Below are 27,828 nucleotides of genomic sequence, written 5' to 3' on the forward strand. Positions count from 1 at the left end.
TCCTTCTGCGACAGTATAAGGATACCACCAGATCATCTTGAAATCAAGTCATGAAATGTACTTTTATGTTTTTAAAAATCCATTCTTGTCCTTAAATTAACTTTTCTTATTAGTTTAGTCATGGTCCTCTATTACTTCTAAAACATTAAATCTTATTTGATTAGAGACAGACTTCAAAAAATAAAAATAAACTGTGATCAAATAGCAGGAACAAAGAGTAGTAACTAAAATTTCTTCAATCTAAACGGAAGATGATTTCTGTATCTCTGTCTTTTACATTTGTCTCCATTAAGGGAAAAAAATGATGTACCTCATAATTAACTTGGCTGGAATGAATCAGACTGCATTTGCAAAGGTTTCAGAAGACCAATGAGCTGTGCTAAACAGTACCACTATCCACCTGAGCAGAAATTACTATCCATAAGTTTCTTTACATAACTAACGAAACAAAAATTTAAACAAAAGAAGAACTACTAGAAAAATATTAGAGATTCATTATTGAAGTCAATAATTTGCCTCACACATTATTATTTTCCCTGTGGAAACCCAATTATTACCCTGAAAACAAGACCACGTTAGAAAGTAAATGCATTGTGACAAAAGAAAGAAAAGGCAGATTGATACATTATTAAAATAACTCACACGCCATACCCTGAGGAGTAAGGAAGCCATGGCAGAGCAGGCCCCTTTCTCCTCAATGGACAGCACAGCTGTGGGGAAGACACTGCAGCTAGCACAAGCGTGTCACACTTCCTCAGGGAGGAAGCAAGTTACACACCACTCTAGAGAGGGCGCCCATAAACTGACGGCCACGCTCATTACCCAACGTCCAGGCCACCCACAGGCTGACTGCAACCCAACTTTCCCACCATTCCCACACAGGCCCCAGGAACCGTCAGGCCTCTGAGGCTCTGCCAATGCCCTTCCCTCTACCCAAATATCCTTTCCCTCCTCTCTCCGGACCTCAATCCTGCCCAGCTCTAAATGAACACTTCAAGGCCTATTTCCCTAAGAATGCCTCTCTCAAAACCAAAATTACTTCCTAGACAATGATCTGCCTCTTACTCATCCATTATCTTGGATTAAATACATCATGTAAGATGCCTTATCTGACCAACACAACTATTTTATAAATAGGAGTCATGTTTTATATCATCTATGACATGACATGACAACCAATCAGCTCACTAAAACCATTCAATAAATACTCTAATTGAATTTCCCAAAGAGTTGACCTAAAATAACCTAAATGCTAAGCAGTTCAAGAACTGTCCTGAACCAAATTCACTTCTCATTTGAATGCCAATGTCATAGACAGGGATGTTGTATTGTCTTTAAATGTACTTGCCTTTATCCAAAACTAGAATCTCTGATGAATCTATGGGACACACATGTAAAATATTCTGCAAAGGAAAAAAGCTTTATTTAGTGTACTGTGCTTAATATTCAGCCAGACTTGCATTTTTCTCTAAAACTTATACAATTACTGAGTATGCAAGAAGCATTAGAAGAGAGACTAAGTCTATTGAGAAGAAAACTGGAAGCGAAGGTCAGCAATCACTTTCTACGTTGAATCATCTCTTTCATAAAGAGGTAAATTCTCCTAAATTCCAGAATGAATGGAATTCAATACAGCAAAGTAAAATGCTTTAAATACATAAAATAAATATCTTGATGGACCTTCCACCATCTGTTTTAGTAACTTAAATTATAAAAAAGAACCCTAACTTTAAGAAAAGTTATATCAAGAGCTAAAATTGAGATTGTTTTTCCATCTATTACTTTGATTTTCCTGACCCATTTTTGAGAACTGTCAGCATTCTGGATCAATAATTCCAAATTATTTCTTGAAGAGAGTGAGATTCCTCCCAAGTCATTTAATATGCTTACTAATCAATAAAGATATGAAAAAACAAAAAATCCATATTTATGAGGCAAGCAAATTATATTAAAAGACTGACTTTGAGAAAAGGTTGCTGCTTGCCAAGAAAATTTTATTATTATAAAATATTTTCTGTCATTTGTATTTCTTCATTTTCCCTTCCAGATTATCTGTGTAGCCTTGTAAACACATCATAATCCAAAGCAGTGGAGCTTTACCAATAAAATGTAAATCAACACAAGAGAGCCAACTGCATAATTAAAACAAAAGCGTACCGGGCTTCCCTGGTGGCGCAGTGGTTGAGAGTCTGCCTGCCGACGCAGGGGACACGGGTTCGTGCCCCAGTCCGGGAAGATCCCACATGCCGTGGAGCGGCTGGGCCCATGAGCCATGGCCATTGAGCCTGCGCGTCCGGCGCCTGTGCTCCACAACAGGAGAGGCGACAACAGTGAGAGGCCCGCGTACCGCAAAAAAATAAAAAATGGGCTTCCCTGGTGGCGCAGTGGTTGAGAGTCCGCCTGCCGATGCAGGGGACACGGGTTTGTGTCCCGGTTCAGGAAGATACCACATGCCGCAGAGTGGCTGGGCCCATGAGCCATGGCTGCTGTGCCTGCGCGTCCGGAGTCTGTGCTGCGCAACGGGAGAGGCCACAACAGTGAGAGGCCTGCGTACCGCAAAAAAAAAAAAAAAAAAAAAAAAAAACCAGAAGTTGCAAAACTGTTTCCTATCCCAGACTCCTATCTTCCGTCTTACAATACTGTAACTGACACTTCAGAGAATCAAAGTCCACACCGTGTAGGATTTTTCCCACCAGTACAAAACACTGGCTCAAGGGCAAGTTCGAACTGGCTATTAATTCAGTTCAGCAAACATTTCCTGAGGCCAGGCCCTGTGTTAGCAGCACTAAACGCAAAGAGGAAGCATGCCATCACTGCTTTCAAGAAACTCAGACTCTAGCAAGACAGGCAAAGCACAAATGAAAAATAGCAAGAAATACCTTCCATCTGCCGAAAGGCATGAGCTGCCCTCAAAAGAAGAACACAAGTTCACTGTGCAGAGATGATAGGGAGAGCACAGGGGAGTTTATCAGAGAGAATGCACAAGAAGTCACCAAGACAAGAAAAAGCACATGATACACTCCAGGTGTGTCAGAGAAAGAGGGAAAGGAGCTAAGAATGCCCTCCAATGCCACAGGAAGTGAGGGCTTTATTCCATAGCAATGGAGCATGATGGGAGGTGTTTAAATAAAGGAGGAACCTATCGGGCAGTGCAGTGGTTGGGACTCCGCGCTTCCTCCACGGCGGAAAGGGGCGGGGAGAGGGTTTGATCCCTAGTCGGGGAACTAAGATCCCGCAGGCGGCATGGTGTGGTCAAAAAAAAAGGAACCTATCATGTAGAAGTCCTGTGAACAACTGGTGATAAGCAGGCATTGCCATTAATAACAGACCACTAAGCAGTCCAAGTAATAGAGATTGAGAATTCAAGCGCAGCCGCTCCTGAGCTATACCACTCATAATGCAGGGAGCAGCAATCCTGGGCAAAGAAGACCTAAGATCCTCTGACCTGACAGTCACAACATTGCTCCGGCGGACCACGCTTGCAGACCTCCCACCACCATCTCTGTTGGTTCCGAGACTGCTCTTCTTGCCTCTTCCCACCCTCGCTCACTCTCCCCACTTTCTACCTCACCAAACGGCCCCAAGGTACAGGTCTCCTCCATCCTTCCAAAGCTCAATTTATGCCACTTCGCTTTTAAGAAAGACCCACGTTAGCGCCTGTTTTCCCAACCAAAAGAAATCCAAAGAGGTATCTATTTTCACAAAAAAGGGGGGAAAATGAGAACAGTGCCCGGCACGTGTTGTGCAGCAGCCCGTACAGAGGCAATTCGCACTGTGCGCTGCAAAAGCGGGTGCAAGGGGCACCACCCAGCTCCTTCCTGGGAACCACACTCAGCACCTCAGTATCAAGCCACCATAGCTTTGAACTGTCACTGAGCTTCCGTACTTTAGCTCAATTTATTCTGTGCATCCGTTAGCAAGATGTGTCCTATGGTCACTGCTTCTTCGCTTTACGCCACTTCGGCTTATGAAAGGTTTCATGGGAACGCTCTGCTTTCAGTCATTGGGGGAAACCCATACTTATTGTCCTCCCGCCTCCCTCCAGCCTACGCATCCACTCTCGGCCTGGCCTTTCCAGCTTTGAAAAGACAACCTGGCTCCGCCCTCTACCGCCTATATACTGCAGTGAAAGATGAGGGGAGAAGCTGACAGGCAGACAAAAGGCAGCAGCAGTGAGTGAGGCCTGACGACAGACAACGGAAGAGTTCCAGGCCCCTTCAACTTTTGAGACGTGTGGTATAATAAAAAATGTAGAAACACCTAAGGGATGGGATGAGAAAGAGCTCAAAATGGACTTCAGTATTTGTTAGCATTTGTTAAATATGGGTGGTACATACACGGGGTACAATGTAAGATTCTCCACTTTTCTCAGTATGAAATTTTTAATTAAAAAAATACCAAAACACGGTTTTAAAAATTACAGGATATTTAAAATGTTTATACATTTGACAAGTTAATACAACACAAAAAATGAAATCTAATTGTGTAATTCACAAGGTAATCCAACAAATATTTAGAGTATTGTATCCTCAGGCATTACATGGCCTCCCTTTAAACTTCCTCAGCTCTCCCTCAGTGGGCTATAATTCCCAGTTTACTTTAAGGGAACTTCAATATTTAAGTTATGGTTGGTGTTTATGTCCCTTATACAAACATGCATTCATTTGGGGAAATCAATTATCAAACAAACATCAAAACATCAAAAGTAATCATTTCTACATTACTAATGTGACTTTGCCCGTTAGAGATCAGAATGGCATTACAAGATCATCAGTCACTTATTCTATAGGCCAGAGTTGATGCTATTGACATTTTGGGCTGAACAATTCTTTGTTGCGGAAGGCTGTCCTGTGCTTCATAAATGTTTCAGCAGCATCCTGGCCTCTGACCACTAGGTGCCAGGAGCACGTCTCCTGACTTACGACAACTAAAGATGTCTGTCTCCAGACATCAGCAAATGTCCCCTGGGGGGCAAAATCATTCCTGGTTGACACCTACTGATCTAAACAAGCATAGCGTGTTTGCTTGCCAAATAACAGCAACAGAAGATGGATAAATCCATGGATTCCAAAGGTCCTAGAATTAGCAAATCTTCTCTGTAAAACTCCTAGCCCACATCTAGAAAATATTACAAAAAGAAGCAAAATGAAAAGAAAAACTAACAACACATGAGCTAAAATCTTTACTAGGGACAGAACACAGCATAGTGATCCAAAGCACAGGCTTGGAGCCAGAGGACTTACATTCAGAACTCACCAGCTGTCACTCACCAACTGTGTCACTCACCAGCTGTGTGACCTGGAGCAAATGACTTAGCCTCAAGTATCTCAACTTGCTCACCTCTAAAATGGCAAGGAGACAACTAATACCTACCTCCTATGGTTATTTATTTTCACTTAAGAATTAAGCGAAATAATACGTGTAAAGTGCTTAAAAGAATGCCTGGCATACAGTGAGTGCTCAGTAAGTGTTAGCTATTGTTATTTCACTAAAATTCCATATTTTCAATTTATACAAAGTGGAAATCACTTTACAGATTTCAACATACAACACTCTAGTTTTAGAAAATAAAATATCATGCTATGTAACTACTTTATCTACTTGACAGAGGAATTATTTTCACCCATTTTCACCATCTCGGTAAAATAATAATGGTTATGATTATGTAATCATAAGAATGATTATGCTCTCCAATAGCCATTGGAGAAACAAGTGTACTTGTACATCACTGACAAACACAAGCTAACCCCTAAAACTGGCTCTGAGGGGAGATCACAAAGCCTACCATCAACATTAATCACCAAACATATTAGCCAGGGATATCTCAATAAAAGTAACACAGAAGTAGAGATTAGGGACAGAATTACTAACTCCGGGAGCTATGGGGGGAACTGACTTAATTTCAAGAGTTAATGTCTCTGATATGTAGGCTCAGGTGCCCACCTCAGCACTGGATATGAAGATGCCTACCACAATTAATCAGGTCCCAACAGTTCATTTCTAACTGCGGTCTCCCTGAACCTCACTGCGGGTACTTCTGTAGCGTAGCTCTCCATACAAGGCAGGTCTCTGGTAACTGCCTTCTCTGGTTCTTCAGAAAACAGCATGACCTGGCTACACATACTCCTGAAGAAGTTCAAGCGTCTTCTGGAAAAACATAAAATAGAAACTGCCAGCCGAAGTCAAAGTGAGACAATGTCTCAAGCCACACTAAAATGGACTATAAAAAATACAGAGATCTAGAAACTACCTCTAAACGACGCCAGCACCAGACACACCTCACCATGTAGCCAACACTCTTGCCCAGGATACACGGATACACCCGTGTCTACAGCATGCAACCCTGCCATGTAGCGGACAGACACTGACCAAGCTGGGTCTTGTACAGCCTCTGCCACGGGGACAGAAAGGCCCGGAGAAGGGCGCTGAGTCGCTTAAACCCACCAGTGTGGGAAGAAGCACCACGTCCACCCATTGAGAAGGCCACCCCTATTTGCCTTGACTCTTTCTCTTCCTGTTAAACATTATCCGACTTTCACCAAAAGAATACACAACACTAACTTTCTGCAAACTCCTGCCCCTGTGGGGAACGGCATTCCTGGAGACAAAAAAGCTGGAATCAGTAACCAAGGTTCTAATTCAAATCCGGTCTAATTCAAATCCATTAACCCCTGTGATCCGTTGCCGATCTACAAAAAGAGCCTAACAGCACATTAGTCGTTTGACCAGCCAGCGTCCAGCCCTTTTTCTGGTAATAAAAGCCCACAAAGTCCCTCAGAGTAGGTACCTCTCCCCGCCTCTCAGTCAGCGTGGCTCCGGTGGGCTCGACTCCGCCAAAGAGCCACTGGTGACACGTGACCAGAACTGGCCAATCCCAGTCTCACAGCCTCAAACAGCGATTGGCTCCAGGTCAGACATGTGACCCCATAAGAGCCAATGAGACATCATGAGACTTTTGCTGAGGCTTCTGGGAAAGAGACAGGCGCTCTTTCCGGCTGAATCTAAACGGTGACAGGCTACAGGGGGTGAATATGCTACAGCCAAGTTTCTAACATACAGTTCCGACAACTGAAGTCCATACAGGAAAAGGCAGAGTTGACTCGTGGGGAGAACCTGAGTCCTGATGACTTTACTTGAGCCCTGAATCCAGCTAGCTGTGCCTGACTTTGCAGTTAGGTGAGCCTAACTCAAATTTCTTTCCAGCTTAAGCCAATTTAGGTTGATATTTCAGGCAGCTGAAGCGAACTGATGTATATGTGTATATCTGATTAGTACCTCACAGGATGTGAAAAATGGAATGAACTGATAGCTGGCTTGTAAAACAGTGTATATATACATGATTATTAAAAACACTGGTCACAGGTATTGATTAATAATAACAAGTGCCAAGAGAAAAAAGTGGGCATGGGAGAGAAATGACTTAGTGTGATATGTGGTTATTCTGACTCTTGAAAATATTCCAAAACATTTGTTTAAACAATTTTATCATAAAGCTATTTCAGCAATAAGAATAAGAATAATAACAAGAGCCATTTGCTGAATGCTTCCTGCGGGCCAGAGGCCGTTGAAATGACTATATTATGTAATCTGCTTGAGTCCTCATAATGACCTTACAAGGTGGATGTTATTATTATCATTCCCACTAACAGATAAGGAAACTGAAGCACAGACAAGTTAAGTTACTCACCCACAGTTACACTGTAAATAAAAGGCAGGATTCAAATGCAGACATTCTGATGCAGCTCGTGCTTTTAGCCATGACACTGAATCTGAACCTACGCTCAGAGTTCTAATGCTGTTCCAGTGAAGCAGAAACTCAAACTCAGGCACTCCCCAAAGCATCAAATGGGAATGTAATATACCACTCTTTTAACCCTGGAAGAGTCTTAAGGACTAATTCCTACATAGTTCTGCATTATGAAAGTATACATATTTAACCACATTAGTGATCATCATTTTTTTAAAAAGTGTGAAAACCCTCACAAACCTCAACCAATTGCATCCTTTGGTTAAACAAAAGTCCTAGATGTTCCCAAGACTAAGAGGTATATTAATTAGTACTACCTTTCCAGAAAATAACATTTGCACCTTCCACAAAGTCAACTTTATGAGGACATTCCCATCACTAAGTTACTTTTCACCACTTTTATAGAACAGAAACTTATTTTAAAATCTACCCATCTTAGTATAATATAAAAAAGAAAACAATTTATGACTGGACTTTCTCAAAATTAAACCTTTTTCCTCTTTGAAAGACACTATTATGTTAGAAGGATACGAAGCCAAGCTAAAGACTGAGAAAAAACCAACGGCAAATCACATACCTGAAAAAGGATTTGCATCCAAATATATAAAGAATTCTCAAAACTCAACAGTAAGAAAACAACCCAATTAAAAGCTAGGCAAAAGATTTCAATGGCGCTCCACCAAGAGGATCTAATGATGGCAAATAAGCACATGAAAAGATGTCCAATGGCATTAGTCATCAGAGAAATGCAAATTAAAACCATGATAAGATACTACCACATACCTATTAGAATGGCTAAATTAAAATCACTGATAGTGTCAGTGATGTGGAATAGGTGGAATTCTCGTACATTGCTAGTGGGAGAGTATAAAATGGTACAGACACTCTGGAAAAAGGGTTGACAGTTTCTTATAAAGTTAAAAATATACTCACTATACCATCCAGCAATCCCCTCTCCCCAGAGACAGCTACCCTAGAGATAGAGAAATGAAAACTATGTTTGCACAAAAGTCTGTACACAAATGTTTACAGCAGCTCTATTCCTAAATGTTAAAAATTGGAAACAACGCCAATGTCCTTTAATGAGTGACAATGGAAAACTACTGAGTAATAAAAAGGAATAAACTTTCAATACATGCAATAACTTAGATGAATCTCAAAGACAGAGTAAAAGAACCCAGTCTCAAAAGCTTACATGTATGATTCCATGTATAGGACATTCTCAAAAAGACAAAACTATAGGGATGGAGAAAAGGTCAGTGGTTGCAGAGGTTATAGGATGGGGACAGTTAACTATAAAAGGATAGCATCAGGGAATTCTGGGGGGTGATAATATTATTCTGTATTCTGATTGTAGTGATGGTTGCACAAACTACACGTGTTAAATTAACAGGATAAAAGAAAAAAGTTAGTTTTACTGTATGATAATTTTAAGAATAAAATTTTAAAATTATGTTTAAATATGAATCTCAATGTCACAATGGACACGGTTTTTAAAAACTGGAAAGAAATAAAGAAGGATAAGTTTGTTAATAAAAGGTAAACCTGGGCTTCCCTGGTGGCGCAGTGGTTGAGAGTCTGCCTGCCGATGGGGGGGGGACACGGGTTCGAGACCTGGAATGGGAGGATCCCACATGCCACGGGGCAACTGGGCCCGTGAGCCACAACTACTGAGCATGCGCATCTAGAGCCTGTGCTCCGCAACAAGAGGGGCCACGGCAGTGAGAGGCCCACGCACCATGATGAGGAGTGGCCCCCGCTCGCCACAACTAGAGAAGGCCCTTGCACAGAAACGAAGACCCAACACAGACAAAAATAAATAAAAAATAAATAAAAATAAATACATTGAAAAGGAAAACCTATACATTTCCCTTTCTGCAAATGTAGGTTTTCGAGGCAAGAGTAGAGCCTCAGAAAGAATGTCTGCAAACAGAACAATCACTAGTTCACTAAGTACAAAATGTAGGATACTTTTGAAGAATCCCGTCACAGCTAGATAATTGGTCCAGAACCAAAAGTAAATACTGGAAGAAAAATGAAATCAACAGTGTTCCACAGAGGTGGTAGGCAGACTGGCCTGGACTAAGACATGTTCAGTAATAGATAATAAGGGTGCAGATTTGTAAGCATCATTCTCGTCCCACTGTGGACTTCCTTCTGTGACAGTATAAGGATACCACCAGATCATCTTGAAATCAAGTCATGAAATGTACTTTTATGTTTTTAAAAATCCATTCTTGTCCTTAAATTAACTTTTCTTATTAGTTTAGTCATGGTCCTCTATTACTTCTAAAACATTAAATCTTATTTGATTAGAGACAGACTTCAAAAAATAAAAATAAACTGTGATCAAATAGCAGGAACAAAGAGTAGTAACTAAAATTTCTTCAATCTAAACGGAAGATGATTTCTGTATCTCTGTCTTTTACATTTGTCTCCATTAAGGGAAAAAAATGATGTACCTCATAATTAACTTGGCTGGAATGAATCAGACTGCATTTGTAAAGGTTTCAGAAGACCAATGAGCTGTGCTAAACAGTACCACTATCCACCTGAGCAGAAATTACTATCCATAAGTTTCTTTACATAACTAACGAAACAAAAATTTAAACAAAAGAAGAACTACTAGAAAAATATTAGAGATTCATTTTTTAAGTCAATAATTTGCCTCACACATTATTATTTTCCCTGTGGAAACCCAATTATTACCCTGAAAACAAGACCACGTTAGAAAGTAAATGCATTGTGATAAAAGAAAAAAAAGGCAGATTGATACATTATTAAAATAACTCACACGCCATACCCTGAGGAGTAAGGAAGCCATGGCAGAGCAGGCCCCCTTCTCCTCAATGGACAGCACAGCTGTGGGGAAGACACTGCAGCTAGCACAAGCGTGTCACACTTCTTCAGGGAGGAAGCAAGTTACACACCACTCTAGAGAGGGCGCCCATAAACTCACGGCCACGCTCATTACCCAACGTCCAGGCCACCCACAGGCTGACTGCAACCCAACATTCCCACCATTCCCACACAGGCCCCAGGAACCGTCAGGCCTGTGAGGCTCTGCCAATGCCCTTCCCTCTACCCAAATATCCTTTCCCTCCTCTCTCCGGACCTCAATCCTGCCCAGCTCTAAATGAACACTTCAAGGCCTATTTCCCTAAGAATGCCTCTCTCAAAACCAAAATTACTTCCTAGACAATGATCTGCCTCTTACTCATCCATTATCTTGGATTAAATACACCATGTAAGATGCCTTATCTGACCAACACAACTATTTTATAAATAGGAGTCATGTTTTATATCATCTATGACATGACATGACAACCAATCAGCTCACTAAAACCATTCAATAAATACTCTAATTGAATTTCCCAAAGAGTTGACCTAAAATAACCTAAATGCTAAGCATTTCAAGAACTGTCCTGAACCAAATTCACTTCTCATTTGAATGCCAATGTCCTAGATAGGGATGTTGTATTGTCTTGAAATGTACTTGCCTTTATCCAAAACTAGAATCTCTGATGAATCTATGGGACACACATGTAAAATATTCTGCAAAGGAAAAAAGCTTTATTTAGTGTACTGTGCTTAATATTCAGCCAGACTTGCATTTTTCTCTAAAACTTATACAATTACTGAGTATGCAAGAAGCATTAGAAGAGAGACTAAGTCTATTGAGAAGAAAACTGGAAGCGAAGGTCAGCAATCATTTTCTACTTTGAATCATCTCTTTCATAAAGAGGTAAATTCTCCTAAATTCCAGAATGAATGGAATTCAATACAGCAAAGTAAAATGCTTTAAATACATAAAATAAATATCTTGATGGACCTTCCACCATCTGTTTTAGTAACTTAAATTATAAAAAAGAACCCTAACTTTAAGAAAAGTTATATCAAGAGCTAAAATTGAGATTGTTTTTCCATCTATTACTTTGATTTTCCTGACCCATTTTTGAGAACTGTCAGCATTCTGGATCAATAATTCCAAATTATTTCTTGAAGAGAGTGAGATTCCTCCCAAGTCATTTAATATGCTTACTAATCAATAAAGATATGAAAAAACAAAAAATCCATATTTATGAGGCAAGCAAATTATATTAAAAGACTGACTTTGAGAAAAGGTTGCTGCTTGCCAAGAAAATTTTATTATTATAAAATATTTTCTGTCATTTGTATTTCTTCATTTTCCCTTCCAGATTATCTGTGTAGCCTTGTAAACACATCATAATCCAAAGCAGTGGAGCTTTATAAATAAAATGTACATCAACGCAAGAGAGCCAACTGCATAATTAAAACAAAAGTGTACCGGGCTTCCCTGGTGGCGCAGTGGTTGAGAGTCCACCTGCCGATGCAGGGGACACGGGTTCGTGCCCCAGTCCGGGAAGATCCCACATGCCGTGGAGCGGCTGGGCCCGTGAGCCATGGCCGCTGAGCCTGCGCGTCCGGCACCTGTGCTCCACAACAGGAGAGGCCACAACAGTGAGAGGCCCGCGTACCGCAAAAAAATAAAAAAATGGGCTTCCCTGGTGGCGCAGTGGTTGAGAGTCCGCCTGCCGATGCAGGGGACACGGGTTTGTGTCCCGGTTCAGGAAGATACCACATGCCGCAGAGTGGCTGGGCCCATGAGCCATGGCTGCTGTGCCTGCGCGTCCGGAGTCTGTGCTGCGCAACGGGAGAGGCCACAACAGTGAGAGGCCCGCGTACCGCAAAAAAAAAAAAAAAAAAAAACAGAAGGTGCAAAACTGTTTCCTATCCCAGACTCCTATCTTCCGTCTTACAATACTGTAACTGACACTTCAGAGAATCAAAGTCCACACCGTGTAGGATTTTTCCCACCAGTACAAAACACTGGCTCAAGGGCAAGTTCGAACTGGCTATTAATTCAGTTCAGCAAACATTTCCTGAGGCCAGGCCCTGTGTTAGCAGCACTAAACGCAAAGAGGAAGCATGCCATCACTGCTTTCAAGAAACTCAGACTCTAGCAAGACAGGCAAAGCACAAATGAAAAATAGCAAGAAATACCTTCCATCTGCCGAAAGGCATGAGCTGCCCTCAAAAGAAGAACACAAGTTCACTGTGCAGAGATGATAGGGAGAGCACAGGGGAGTTTATCAGAGAGAATGCACAAGAAGTCACCAAGACAAGAAAAAGCACATGATACACTCCAGGTGTGTCAGAGAAAGAGGGAAAGGAGCTAAGAATGCCCTCCAGTGCCACAGGAAGTGAGGGCTTTATTCCATAGCAATGGAGCATGATGGGAGGTGTTTAAATAAAGGAGGAACCTATCGGGCAGTGCAGTGGTTGGGACTCCGCGCTTCCTCCACGGCGGAAAGGGGCGGGGAGAGGGTTTGATCCCTAGTCGGGGAACTAAGATCCCGCAGGCGGCATGGTGTGGTCAAAAAAAAAAAAAAAAAAAAAAAAAAGAAGGAACCTATCATGTAGAAGTCCTGTGAACAACTGGTGATAAGCAGGCATTGCCATTAATAACAGACCACTAAGCAGTCCAAGTAATAGAGATTGAGAATTCAAGCGCAGCCGCTCCTGAGCTATACCACTCATAATGCAGGGAGCAGCAATCCTGGGCAAAGAAGACCTAAGATCCTCTGACCTGACAGTCACAACATTGCTCCGGCGGACCACGCTTGCAGACCTCCCACCACCATCTCTGTTGGTTCCGAGACTGCTCTTCTTGCCTCTTCCCACCCTCGCTCACTCTCCCCACTTTCTACCTCACCAAACGGCCCCAAGGTACAGGTCTCCTCCATCCTTCCAAAGCTCAATTTATGCCACTTCGCTTTTAACAAAGACCCACGTTAGCGCCTGTTTTCCCAACCAAAAGAAATCCAAAGAGGTATCTATTTTCACAAAAAAGGGGGGAAAATGAGAACAGTGCCCGGCACGTGTTGTGCAGCAGCCCGTACAGAGGCAATTCGCACTGTGCGCTGCAAAAGCGGGTGCAAGGGGCACCACCCAGCTCCTTCCTGGGAACCACACTCAGCACCTCAGCATCAAGCCACCATAGCTTTGAACTGTCACTGAGCTTCTGTACTTTAGCTCAATTTATTTTGTGCATCCGTTAGCAAGATGTGTCCTATGGTCACTGCTTCTTCGCTTTACGCCACTTCGGCTTATGAAAGGCTTCATGGGAACGCTCTGCTTTCAGTCATTGGGGGAAACCCATACTTATTGTCCTCCCGCCTCCCTCCAGCCTACGCATCCACTCTCGGCCTGGCCTTTCCAGCTTTGAAAAGACAACCTGGCTCCGCCCTCCACCGCCTATATACTGCAGTGAAAGATGAGGGGAGAAGCTGACAGGCAGACAAAAGGCAGCAGCAGTGAGTGAGGCCTGACGACAGACAACGGAAGAGTTCCAGGCCCCTTCAACTTTTGAGATGTTTGGTATAATAAAAAATGTAGAAACACCTAAGGGATGGGATGAGAAAGAGCTCAAAATGGACTTCAGTATTTGTTAGCATTTGTTAAATATGGGTGGTACATACACGGGGTACAATGTAAGATTCTCCACTTTTCTCAGTATGAAATTTTTAATTAAAAATATACCAAAACACGGTTTTAAAAATTACAGGATATTTAAAATGTTTATACATTTGACAAGTTAATACAACACAAAAAATGAAATCTAATTGTGTAATTCACAAGGTAATCCAACAAATATTTAGAGTATTGTATCCTCAGGCATTACATGGCCTCCCTTTAAACTTCCTCAGCTCTCCCTCAGTGGGCTATAATTCCCAGTTTACTTTAAGGGAACTTCAATATTTAAGTTATGGTTGGTGTTTATGTCCCTTATACAAACATGCATTCATTTGGGGAAATCAATTATCAAACAAACATCAAAACATCAAAAGTAATCATTTCTACATTACTAATGTGACTTTGCCCGTTAGAGATCAGAATGGCATTACAAGATCATCAGTCACTTATTCTATAGGCCAGAGTTGATGCTATTGACATTTTGGGCTGAACAATTCTTTGTTGCGGAAGGCTGTCCTGTGCTTCATAAATGTTTCAGCAGCATCCTGGCCTCTGACCACTAGGTGCCAGGAGCACGTCTCCTGACTTACGACAACTAAAGATGTCTGTCTCCAGACATCAGCAAATGTCCCCTGGGGGGCAAAATCATTCCTGGTTGACACCTACTGATCTAAACAAGCATAGAGTGTTTGCTTGCCAAATAACAGCAACAGAAGATGGATAAATCCATGGATTCCAAAGGTCCTAGAATTAGCAAATCTTCTCTATAAAACTCCTAGCCCACATCTAGAAAATATTACAAAAAGAAGCAAAATGAAAAGAAAAACTAACAACACATGAGCTAAAATCTTTACTAGGGACAGAACACAGCATAGTGATCCAAAGCACAGACTTGGAGCCAGAGGACTTACATTCAGAACTCACCAGCTGTCACTCACCAACTGTGTCACTCACCAGCTGTGTGACCTGGAGCAAATGACTTAGCCTCAAGTATCTCAACTTGCTCACCTCTAAAATGGCAAGGAGACAACTAATACCTACCTCCTATGGTTATTTATTTTCTCTTAAGAATTAAGCGAAATAATACGTGTAAAGTGCTTAAAAGAATGCCTGGCATACAGTGAGTGCTCAGTAAGTGTTAGCTATTGTTATTTCACTAAAATTCCATATTTTCAATTTATACGAAGTGGAAATCACTTTACAGATTTCAACATACAACACTCTATTTTTAGAAAATAAAATATCATGCTATGTAACTACTTTATCTACTTGACAGAGGAATTATTTTCACCCATTTTCACCATCTCGGTAAAATAATAATGGTTATGATTATGCAATCATAAGAATGATTATGCTCTCCAATAGCCATTGGAGAAACAAGTGTACTTGTACATCACTGACAAACACAAGCTAACCCCTAAAACTGGCTCTGAGGGGAGATCACAAAGCCTACCATCAACATTAATCACCAAACATATTAGCCAGGGATATCTCAATAAAAGTAACACAGAAGTAGAGATTAGGGACAGAATTACTAACTCCGGGAGCTATGGGGGGAACTGACTTAATTTCAAGAGTTAATGTCTCTGATATGTAGGCTCAGGTGCCCACCTCAGCACTGGATATGAAGATGCCTACCACAATTAATCAGGTCCCAACAGTTCATTTCTAACTGCGGTCTCCCTGAACCTCACTGCGGGTACTTCTGTAGCGTAGCTCTCCATACAAGGCAGGTCTCTGGTAACTGCCTTCTCTGGTTCTTCAGAAAACAGCATGACCTGGCTACACATACTCCTGAAGAAGTTCAAGCGTCTTCTGGAAAAACATAAAATAGAAACTGCCAGCCGAAGTCAAAGTGAGACAATGTCTCAAGCCACACTAAAATGGACTATAAAAAATACAGAGATCTAGAAACTACCTCTAAACGACGCCAGCACCAGACACACCTCACCATGTAGCCAACACTCTTGGCCGGGATACACGGATACACCCGTGTCTACAGCATGCAACCCTGCCATGTAGCGGACAGACACTGACCAAGCTGGGTCTTGTACAGCCTCTGCCACGGGGACAGAAAGGCCCGGAGAAGGGCGCTGAGTCGCTTAAACCCACCAGTGTGGGAAGAAGCACCACGTCCACCCATTGAGAAGGCCACCCCTATTTGCCTTGACTCTTTCTCTTCCTGTTAAACATTATCCGACTTTCACCAAAAGAATACACAACACTAACTTTCTGCAAACTCCTGCCCCTGTGGGGAACGGCATTCCTGGAGACAAAAAAGCTGGAATCAGTAACCAAGGTTCTAATTCAAATCCGGTCTAATTCAAATCCATTAACCCCTGTGATCCGTTGCCGATCTACAAAAAGAGCCTAACAGCACATTAGTCGTTTGACCAGCCAGCGTCCAGCCCTTTTTCTGGTAATAAAAGCCCACAAAGTCCCTCAGAGTAGGTACCTCTCCCCGCCTCTCAGTCAGCGTGGCTCCGGTGGGCTCGACTCCGCCAAAGAGCCACGGGTGACACGTGACCAGAACTGGCCAATCCCAGTCTCACAGCCTCAAACAGCGATTGGCTCCAGGTCAGACATGTGACCCCATAAGAGCCAATGAGACATCACGAGACTTTTGCTGAGGCTTCTGGGAAAGAGACAGGCGCTCTTTCCGGCTGAATCTAAACGCTGACAGGCTACAGGGGGTGAATATGCTACAGCCAAGTTTCTAACATACAGTTCCGACAACTGAAGTCCATACAGGAAAAGGCAGAGTTGACTCGTGGGGAGAACCTGAGTCCTGATGACTTTACTTGAGCCCTGAATCCAGCTAGCTGTGCCTGACTTTGCAGTTAGGTGAGCCTAACTCAAATTTCTTTCCAGCTTAAGCCAATTTAGGTTGATATTTCAGGCAGCTGAAGCGAACTGATGTATATGTGTATATCTGATTAGTACCTCACAGGATGTGAAAAATGGAATGAACTGATAGCTGGCTTGTAAAACAGTGTATATATATACATGATTATTAAAAACACTGGTCACAGGTATTGATTAATAATAACAAGTGCCAAGAGAAAAAAGTGGGCATGGGAGAGAAATGACTTAGTGTGATATGTGGTTATTCTGACTCTTGAAAATATTCCAAAACATTTGTTTAAACAATTTTATCATAAAGCTATTTCAGCAATAAGAATAAGAATAATAACAAGAGCCATTTGCTGAATGCTTCCTGCGGGCCAGAGGCCGTTGAAATGACTATATTATGTAATCTGCTTGAGTCCTCATAATGACCTTACAAGGTGGATGTTATTATTATCATTCCCACTAACAGATAAGGAAACTGAAGCACAGACAAGTTAAGTTACTCACCCACAGTTACACTGTAAATAAAAGGCAGGATTCAAATGCAGACATTCTGATGCAGCTCGTGCTTTTAGCCATGACACTGAATCTGAACCTACGCTCAGAGTTCTAATGCTGTTCCAGTGAAGCAGAAACTCAAACTCAGGCACTCCCCAAAGCATCAAATGGGAATGTAATATACCACTCTTTTAACCCTGGAAGAGTCTTAAGGACTAATTCCTACATAGTTCTGCATTATGAAAGTATACATATTTAACCACATTAGTGATCATCATTTTTTTAAAAAGTGTGAAAACCCTCACAAACCTCAACCAATTGCATCCTTTGGTTAAACAAAAGTCCTAGATGTTCCCAAGACTAAGAGGTATATTAATTAGTACTACCTTTCCAGAAAATAACATTTGCACCTTCCACAAAGTCAACTTTATGAGGACATTCCCATCACTAAGTTACTTTTCACCACTTTTATAGAACAGAAACTTATTTTAAAATCTACCCATCTTAGTATAATATAAAAAAGAAAACAATTTATGACTGGACTTTCTCAAAATTAAACCTTTTTCCTCTTTGAAAGACACTATTATGTTAGAAGGATACGAAGCCAAGCTAAAGACTGAGAAAAAACCAACGGCAAATCACATACCTGAAAAAGGATTTGCATCCAAATATATAAAGAATTCTCAAAACTCAACAGTAAGAAAACAACCCAATTAAAAGCTAGGCAAAAGATTTCAATGGCGCTCCACCAAGAGGATCTAATGATGGCAAATAAGCACATGAAAAGATGTCCAATGGCATTAGTCATCAGAGAAATGCAAATTAAAACCATGATAAGATACTACCACATACCTATTAGAATGGCTAAATTAAAATCACTGATAGTGTCAGTGATGTGGAATAGGTGGAATTCTCGTACATTGCTAGTGGGAGAGTATAAAATGGTACAGACACTCTGGAAAAAGGGTTGACAGTTTCTTATAAAGTTAAAAATATACTCACTATACCATCCAGCAATCCCCTCTCCCCAGAGACAGCTACCCTAGAGATAGAGAAATGAAAACTATGTTTGCACAAAAGTCTGTACACAAATGTTTACAGCAGCTCTATTCCTAAATGTTAAAAATTGGAAACAACGCCAATGTCCTTTAATGAGTGACAATGGAAAACTACTGAGTAATAAAAAGGAATAAACTTTCAATACATGCAATAACTTAGATGAATCTCAAAGACAGAGTAAAAGAACCCAGTCTCAAAAGCTTACATGTATGATTCCATGTATAGGACATTCTCAAAAAGACAAAACTATAGGGATGGAGAAAAGGTCAGTGGTTGCAGAGGTTATAGGATGGGGACAGTTAACTATAAAAGGATAGCATCAGGGAATTCTGGGGGGTGATAATATTATTCTGTATTCTGATTGTAGTGATGGTTGCACAAACTACACGTGTTAAATTAACAGGATAAAAGAAAAAAGTTAGTTTTACTGTATGATAATTTTAAGAATAAAATTTTAAAATTATGTTTAAATATGAATCTCAATGTCACAATGGACACGGTTTTTAAAAACTGGAAAGAAATAAAGAAGGATAAGTTTGTTAATAAAAGGTAAACCTGGGCTTCCCTGGTGGCGCAGTGGTTGAGAGTCTGCCTGCCGATGGGGGGGGGACACGGGTTCGAGACCTGGAATGGGAGGATCCCACATGCCACGGGGCAACTGGGCCCGTGAGCCACAACTACTGAGCATGCGCATCTAGAGCCTGTGCTCCGCAACAAGAGGGGCCACGGCAGTGAGAGGCCCACGCACCATGATGAGGAGTGGCCCCCGCTCGCCACAACTAGAGAAGGCCCTTGCACAGAAACGAAGACCCAACACAGACAAAAATAAATAAAAAATAAATAAAAATAAATACATTGAAAAGGAAAACCTATACATTTCCCTTTCTGCAAATGTAGGTTTTCGAGGCAAGAGTAGAGCCTCAGAAAGAATGTCTGCAAACAGAACAATCACTAGTTCACTAAGTACAAAATGTAGGATACTTTTGAAGAATCCCGTCACAGCTAGATAATTGGTCCAGAACCAAAAGTAAATACTGGAAGAAAAATGAAATCAACAGTGTTCCACAGAGGTGGTAGGCAGACTGGCCTGGACTAAGACATGTTCAGTAATAGATAATAAGGGTGCAGATTTGTAAGCATCATTCTCGTCCCACTGTGGACTTCCTTCTGTGACAGTATAAGGATACCACCAGATCATCTTGAAATCAAGTCATGAAATGTACTTTTATGTTTTTAAAAATCCATTCTTGTCCTTAAATTAACTTTTCTTATTAGTTTAGTCATGGTCCTCTATTACTTCTAAAACATTAAATCTTATTTGATTAGAGACAGACTTCAAAAAATAAAAATAAACTGTGATCAAATAGCAGGAACAAAGAGTAGTAACTAAAATTTCTTCAATCTAAACGGAAGATGATTTCTGTATCTCTGTCTTTTACATTTGTCTCCATTAAGGGAAAAAAATGATGTACCTCATAATTAACTTGGCTGGAATGAATCAGACTGCATTTGCAAAGGTTTCAGAAGACCAATGAGCTGTGCTAAACAGTACCACTATCCACCTGAGCAGAAATTACTATCCATAAGTTTCTTTACATAACTAACGAAACAAAAATTTAAACAAAAGAAGAACTACTAGAAAAATATTAGAGATTCATTTTTTAAGTCAATAATTTGCCTCACACATTATTATTTTCCCTGTGGAAACCCAATTATTACCCTGAAAACAAGACCACGTTAGAAAGTAAATGCATTGTGATAAAAGAAAAAAAAGGCAGATTGATACATTATTAAAATAACTCACACGCCATACCCTGAGGAGTAAGGAAGCCATGGCAGAGCAGGCCCCTTTCTCCTCAATGGACAGCACAGCTGTGGGGAAGACACTGCAGCTAGCACAAGCGTGTCACACTTCTTCAGGGAGGAAGCAAGTTACACACCACTCTAGAGAGGGCGCCCATAAACTCACGGCCACGCTCATTACCCAACGTCCAGGCCACCCACAGGCTGACTGCAACCCAACTTTCCCACCATTCCCACACAGGCCCCAGGAACCGTCAGGCCTGTGAGGCTCTGCCAATGCCCTTCCCTCTACCCAAATATCCTTTCCCTCCTCTCTCCGGACCTCAATCCTGCCCAGCTCTAAATGAACACTTCAAGGCCTATTTCCCTAAGAATGCCTCTCTCAAAACCAAAATTACTTCCTAGACAATGATCTGCCTCTTACTCATCCATTATCTTGGATTAAATACACCATGTAAGATGCCTTATCTGACCAACACAACTATTTTATAAATAGGAGTCATGTTTTATATCATCTATGACATGACATGACAACCAATCAGCTCACTAAAACCATTCAATAAATACTCTAATTGAATTTCCCAAAGAGTTGACCTAAAATAACCTAAATGCTAAGCATTTCAAGAACTGTCCTGAACCAAATTCACTTCTCATTTGAATGCCAATGTCCTAGATAGGGATGTTGTATTGTCTTGAAATGTACTTGCCTTTATCCAAAACTAGAATCTCTGATGAATCTATGGGACACACATGTAAAATATTCTGCAAAGGAAAAAAGCTTTATTTAGTGTACTGTGCTTAATATTCAGCCAGACTTGCATTTTTCTCTAAAACTTATACAATTACTGAGTATGCAAGAAGCATTAGAAGAGAGACTAAGTCTATTGAGAAGAAAACTGGAAGCGAAGGTCAGCAATCATTTTCTACTTTGAATCATCTCTTTCATAAAGAGGTAAATTCTCCTAAATTCCAGAATGAATGGAATTCAATACAGCAAAGTAAAATGCTTTAAATACATAAAATAAATATCTTGATGGACCTTCCACCATCTGTTTTAGTAACTTAAATTATAAAAAAGAACCTTAAATTTTAGAAAAGTTATATCAAGAGCTAAAATTGAGATTGTTTTTCCATCTATTACTTTGATTTTCCTGACCCATTTTTGAGAACTGTCAGCATTCTGGATCAATAATTCCAAATTATTTCTTGAAGAGAGTGAGATTCCTCCCAAGTCATTTAATATGCTTACTAATCAATAAAGATATGAAAAAACAAAAAATCCATATTTATGAAGCAAGCAAATTATATTAAAAGACTGACTTTGAGAAAAGGTTGCTGCTTGCCAAGAAAATTTTATTATTATAAAATATTTTCTGTCATTTGTATTTCTTCATTTTCCCTTCCAGATTATCTGTGTAGCCTTGTAAACACATCATAATCCAAAGCAGTGGAGCTTTATAAATAAAATGTAAATCAACGCAAGAGAGCCAACTGCATAATTAAAACAAAAGTGTACCGGGCTTCCCTGGTGGCGCAGTGGTTGAGAGTCTGCCTGCCGATGCAGGGGACACGGGTTCGTGCCCCAGTCCGGGAAGATCCCACATGCCGTGGAGCCCCTGGGCCTGTGAGCCATGGCCGTTGAGCCTGTGCGTCCGGCGCCTGTGCTCCACAACAGGAGAGGCCACAACAGTGAGAGGCCCGCGTACCGCAAAAAAATAAAAAATGGGCATCCCTGGTGGCGCAGTGGTTGAGAGTCCGCCTGCCGATGCAGGGGACACGGGTTCGTGCCCCGGTCCGGGAAGAACCCACGTGCCGCGGAGCGGCCAGGCCCGTGACCCATGGCCACTAAACCTGCACGTCCGGAGCCTGTGCTCCGCAACGGGAGAGGCCACAACAGTGAAAGGCCGCGTACTGAAAAAAAAAAAAAAAAGCATACCACCATCATCCCAACCAGATTACAAAATAGCAAGCAGATTATAAAATAATAGTCTACAAGCATGCTTTTTAAAATATATATCTATATGCACTGAATATCTTATATAAAAAGCCAAGAGAGAGAGATGAAACAAAATATTAAAAGTAAACATCTCCTTCCCCAAAACCCTAACTCCATTCCAGTCATGAGGAGGACATCACACAAACCCAAGTTGAGGGACAGTCTATGAAATACATGAACCAGGACTCTTCAAAATTGTCATTAAAAAAAGGAACGTCTGGGACTTTCCTGGTGGTGCAGTGGTTACGAATCCATCTCCCAATGCAGGAGACACGGGTTCCAGCCCTGGTCCGAGAAGATCCCACATGCCGCAGAGCAACTAAGCCCGTACGTCACAACTACTGAGCCTGTGCCCTAGAGCCTGCGAGCCACAACTACTGAGGCCACACGCCGCAACTACTGAAGCCCACACACTCTAGGGCCTGTGTGCCGCAACTACTGAGCCTGGGTGCTGCAATTACTGAAGCCCGCGCACTTAGAGCCCGTGCTCCGCAACAAGAGAAGCCACCACAATGAGAATTCCGCGCACCACAATAAAGAGTAGCCCCCACTTGCCACAACTAGAGAAAGCCCGCACGCAGCAACAAAGACCCAACACAGCCAAAAATAAACAATAATAAAAATAAATAAATAAAGGCATCATCACATAAAAACAAATGAGGAAATAATTTTTTGATAAAAGAAGAACTGGTGGGGCAGTGGTAAAGAATCCGCCTGCCAGTGCAGGGGACACGGGTTTGAGCCCTGGTCCGGGAAGATCCCACATGCTGCAGAGCAAGTAAGCCCGTGCGCCACAACTGCTGAAGCCCACACGCCTAGAGCCCATGCTCCACAACAAGGGAAGCCACCACAGTGAGAAGCGCGTGCACCGCAATGAAGAGTAGCCCCTGCTCGCCGCAACTAGAGAAAGCCCACACACAGCAACGAAGACCCAACGCAGCCAAAAATAAATACATTAAATAAATTAATTTAAAAAAAAGAAACTAAAGAGTCAAAAACAAACTAAAGAAATAAAATATATTTTGGGAAGAAATAGGAAAAATTATACATGGACTTGATATCTGATAGTATAACTATTAGTATTACTGAATTATCTTCTTAGGTGTGATAATGGTATTATGTTTATGAAGAAATATGTCCTCATTCTTAGGAGACACATGATGAAGTATGAATGAAATGCCATGTAAGATGTCTGCCACTTACTTTCAGCTGGCTCAGGAAAAAAAAAATTCTATCTATTTGACAGAGAAAGGGAGACAAGGCAAATTATGACATAACGCTAACAATTGGGTATTGATTATACTATTCTTACAACTTTGCTGTAGGCGTAAAGATTTTCATAATATAAATTAAACTAACAGTTTTCTTTAACTTAAAAATGATTCAGGGCCTCCCTGGTGGCGCAGTGGTTGAGAGTCCGCCTGCCGGTGCAGGGGATACGGGTTCGTGCCCCGGTCTGGGAGGATCCCATATGCCGCGGAGCGGCTGGGCCCGTGAGCCGTGGCCGCTGGGCCTGCGCATCCGGGGCCTGTGCTCCGCAACGGGAGAGGCCACAACAGTGAGAGGCCCGCATACCGCAAAAAAAAAAAAAAAAAAAAAAAAAAAAAAAAAAATGATTCAAAACCCAAACTAATCCAGAAGTTATAATCTTCTCGTAAATATAAAATATATTTTATTTTATGCTGCTTAACTCATCTCCTCCAAATTAAAAAAAAAAAAATTGAAAAGGGGTGACTTATTTTCCATAGTAAGGAATTATAGCTAACATCCAGGAGTAATATTTAGGTTTCCTTCAAATTGATATTGAATAGAGTCTTTTTAATCATCTGAGCAGTTTATACTGATCTTGGGCTCATTAATTGCTAACTTACCTAGTTTTTTTAAATAAAAATGTTTATTTGAATACAATTACCTTATCCCTTAATGAAGCTGGAAAGAAGATTAAATAACCCAGAAGACACAGTTGGAAACTGTAAAGAAGTATAAGAAAGAGAGTCACTGGCAGAAGAGAAGAGCAGATCTCTGGCAAAGCTGCATTCCATGTACCCTGCCTGGGTCAGACATAGTTCATCTTGAGCCGAAGATCCAGTAGAGACCCATCTGCCCAAAATGCCTTTCTCCAACTGAGAAAGAAGTGAAAATGCTAAGACATATGAGAACATTTGTTGCTGTCTACAGCTAATTGAACCAGAAATCTTTAATACCATTTCCAGTCCTGAAATTCTATTATTCTACATAAAACACCTTTAAAAACAAGTATATATTATCATTTCACACCCATTAGGATGGCTACTATCCAAAAAATAGAAAATAACTGTTTGCGAGGATGTGGAGAAATTGGAACCCTTTTACATTTCTGGTGGACATCAAACGGTGCTACTGCTATGGAATACAATATGGGGATTCCTCAAAAAATTAAACACAGAATTACCATATGATCTAACAATTCTTCTGGGTATTTCCTGAAAGAACTGAAAGTAGGGACCTGAACAGATATGTATACACCCAAGTTCACAGCAACATTATTCACAACAGCCAAAAGGTGGAAGCAACCTGAGTGTCTATCAAAAACTGGATGGATTTTTAAAAATGTGGTATTTACATACAGTGGCATAGTATTTAGCCTTAAAAAGGAAGAAAATGCTGCCACGTGCTACAATATGGATGAACCTTGAAGACAGGCTAAGTGAAATTAGCCAGTCACAAAAAGACAAATATTGTATCAGTGCACTTACATGAGGTACCTATGGTATGAATGGACCCTATTCAAATTCTGAGAAACAGAAAGTAGAATGATGTTTGCCAGGTGCTTGAGGGAGAGGGGGATGGAGGGTTAGTGTTTAATGAGTACAGACTTCAATTTGGGAAGATGAAGTTCTGGAGATGGATGGTGGTGATGGTTGTACAACAATGTGAATGCACTTAATGACACTGAATTGTATGCTAAAATGATTAAAATGGTAAATTTTATGTTATGTATATTTTAACAATATTCAAAAAAAAACCCACAGGTATGCAAGCCATAATACCCTCCTAACCCTCCTTAAAAGGAGTGAGGCCCATGTCCTAATCCTGATGCAAACTTAAGGAATGCTCACTGCCCATTTCCCCATCTTCCCTGCCCAGGAAGAAGAACCACGAGCTGGCAAGGCAGAGCCAGAGCCAGAGGCGGGAAATTGGTCCTGACGTTAGTCCCGCTGAAGAAACTCAGAAGAGCCACAACAGAGGGTAAGGCCCAAGAAGACGGACAGAGGCAGGCTAGGGAAGAGAAGGCAAAAGCAGAAGGAAGGAAATCCCTGAGAACATGGGCAGCTGATGACACTGGGAAGGGACACCACAGCTGTGAGGAAAAGGAGGATCAGACAACAGGGGAAATCAGAGAAGGGAACTGCCCCAAGGTAAGGAAAGAGAGGAGTAGGAGAAAAAAGAAGAATTGTAAGCAAGAAGGAGATTCATTCAAGAAGAGACTCTTCCCAAGTACCAGCAGGAAAATGACTTCGTTCCACTGAGGTGGCCATTTGTATCTAAAGAATCCAAGAAAGTTGCTGAAGCCTATAAAAAGTTAGGAAGAAACATTCTTTTCTGTGTAAGAATACTAATATACCCCCATCCACAGAGAACTGTGTACTGCCATTTTTTTCATTTGGTTTTGTCTTTTTTTCTCCCTCAAGAAGAGAACACTTACTTGTTTAGGAATAATTTCAATCAGGGCCTACCTTTTGTATTTGTACCAAACACTAGTACGCCATGAATGAGCTAAAGCGTTTTAATGGCACAGGGGTAAGAGTACAGGCTTGAAGCCAGCTCTGCCTGAATCTGAATCCTGGCATTGTGACCTGAGGCAATCTGCTTAAAAATCTGCTTTGATTTCCAAATCTGCAAAATGGGAATAATAACAGGGCTACACTTCAAGGCATTACTGCAAGAATTAAATAGGGTAAAATATGAAAGCACTTAGAACAGTGTCTGGCCCACACTAATCACTATGAAGGTAGTAGCTTCCTATTATACTCCAGACCTAGAACATGAGTTCCAGGAGAGCTGAGATTTTGTCTGTTTTGTTCCCTGTTGAAGCCTCAGGTACCTCACATCATTCTTTGTTGAATAATAAAAATGTATTGAATGCCAGCAACACAGAAGCCCAAAGGAATAGCACTACCTTTCTGTTATTACCAACAACTAAAATCTGCATAACACTTCAGGCTCACAGTTCACAGAGGGTTTTCTACACCTTATCTCAGGTGATTCTGTGACGCTGCCATTATTACCTCCGTCTCACAGACAAACGAAGGCTCAGAAGACGTAAGTGACTTGCCCAGGAATCCTGGCAATTAATGCTACTTCTGTTCACTCTAGACCCCCACCCAGAAAGCTCAGAACATACCCTACTGAACTGTTCAATTCTCCTTAACTACAGATACGCAGAGTTCAAGTTCACCAAAACACTTTATCCGATTTGCTTCAATAGAATTGATGGAGAGGGAGGAAACAGAGGAAACAATATCACTAACTATTAAAGTTGAACAATGGGTACAGTGGGATTGATTATACCCTTTCCACTTCTATACATCTGAAATTTTCCATAATAAAAAAATGTAATTAAAAAATAAACTCTTCACTCCCAACATAAGCTCTGCCACTTCCAACTTCCTATTGAGCACACCTGGGTGCGAGGAAAACACCACAGCAGAGAAGTTTCTCAGTCTGAGGCACTGAAGAGAGTGCTGCACTGGGAATCAGGAAGCTTCAGTCTTCACTCTGCTTTATCTAACTGTGAGACCTCACTGGTCCCTCTAGCTCCTCTGGGCCCTGAACTTCCTCATCTGTTCCTTCCAGGGTTAAGATTCTGATTTCACCTTTCTACTAGTTCCTTAAACTCAACACACAAAACCAAAATCATCTTTTCTCTATTCTAAACCCCTAAGACCTGCTCTTCCTCCTGACCTCTGTATTCCTGCTGTCCCATTCTGCCAGCCATCCAACCACAAATACCTCAGCATCATCTCTGACTTAAGACACAGAACTGACTGTTCCTTCCCCTCCTACCTAATCAGTCACCACATCTCTCTGTTCAACCTCCAAAGTACCTCTTGACTCCACCACCTCCTTTCATTCCCAAGCACACTAACTCAGGCACTCATCATCCCTCACCTGGAGTAGTGCCATGAACTCGACTGAAAACCCTGTCTCTAGTTTCTCCTCACTCACAATCCATCATATGCATTCTCCAAAACCCAGTCATGACCTCTCAACAGCCTCACTGTCCACTATGTTCTTTCATGTAACCCAGGGTCCGGGTAATTTGGATACTCAGTTTCCGGACATCCACCTCATTTCCAACACCACCCCTCAGCCTTTGCTCGAGCTACCCTTCCCT

General features: G+C 41.4%; 1 protein-coding gene across 1 annotated transcript in view; it reads right to left on the reverse strand.

The window, feature by feature from the left end:
• Window positions 1-27,828, reverse strand: part of LOC309793385 (RAD52 motif-containing protein 1-like) — a gene marked incomplete at both ends in the record, with an annotated part of 119,270 nt that overhangs the window by 85,357 nt on the left and 6,085 nt on the right. The gene's annotated exons all lie outside the window — the stretch shown is intronic.

Source organism: Mesoplodon mirus (assembly GCF_964341445.2).
Source record: "Mesoplodon mirus genome assembly, chromosome: 18".
Lineage (NCBI taxonomy): Eukaryota > Metazoa > Chordata > Mammalia > Artiodactyla > Ziphiidae > Mesoplodon > Mesoplodon mirus.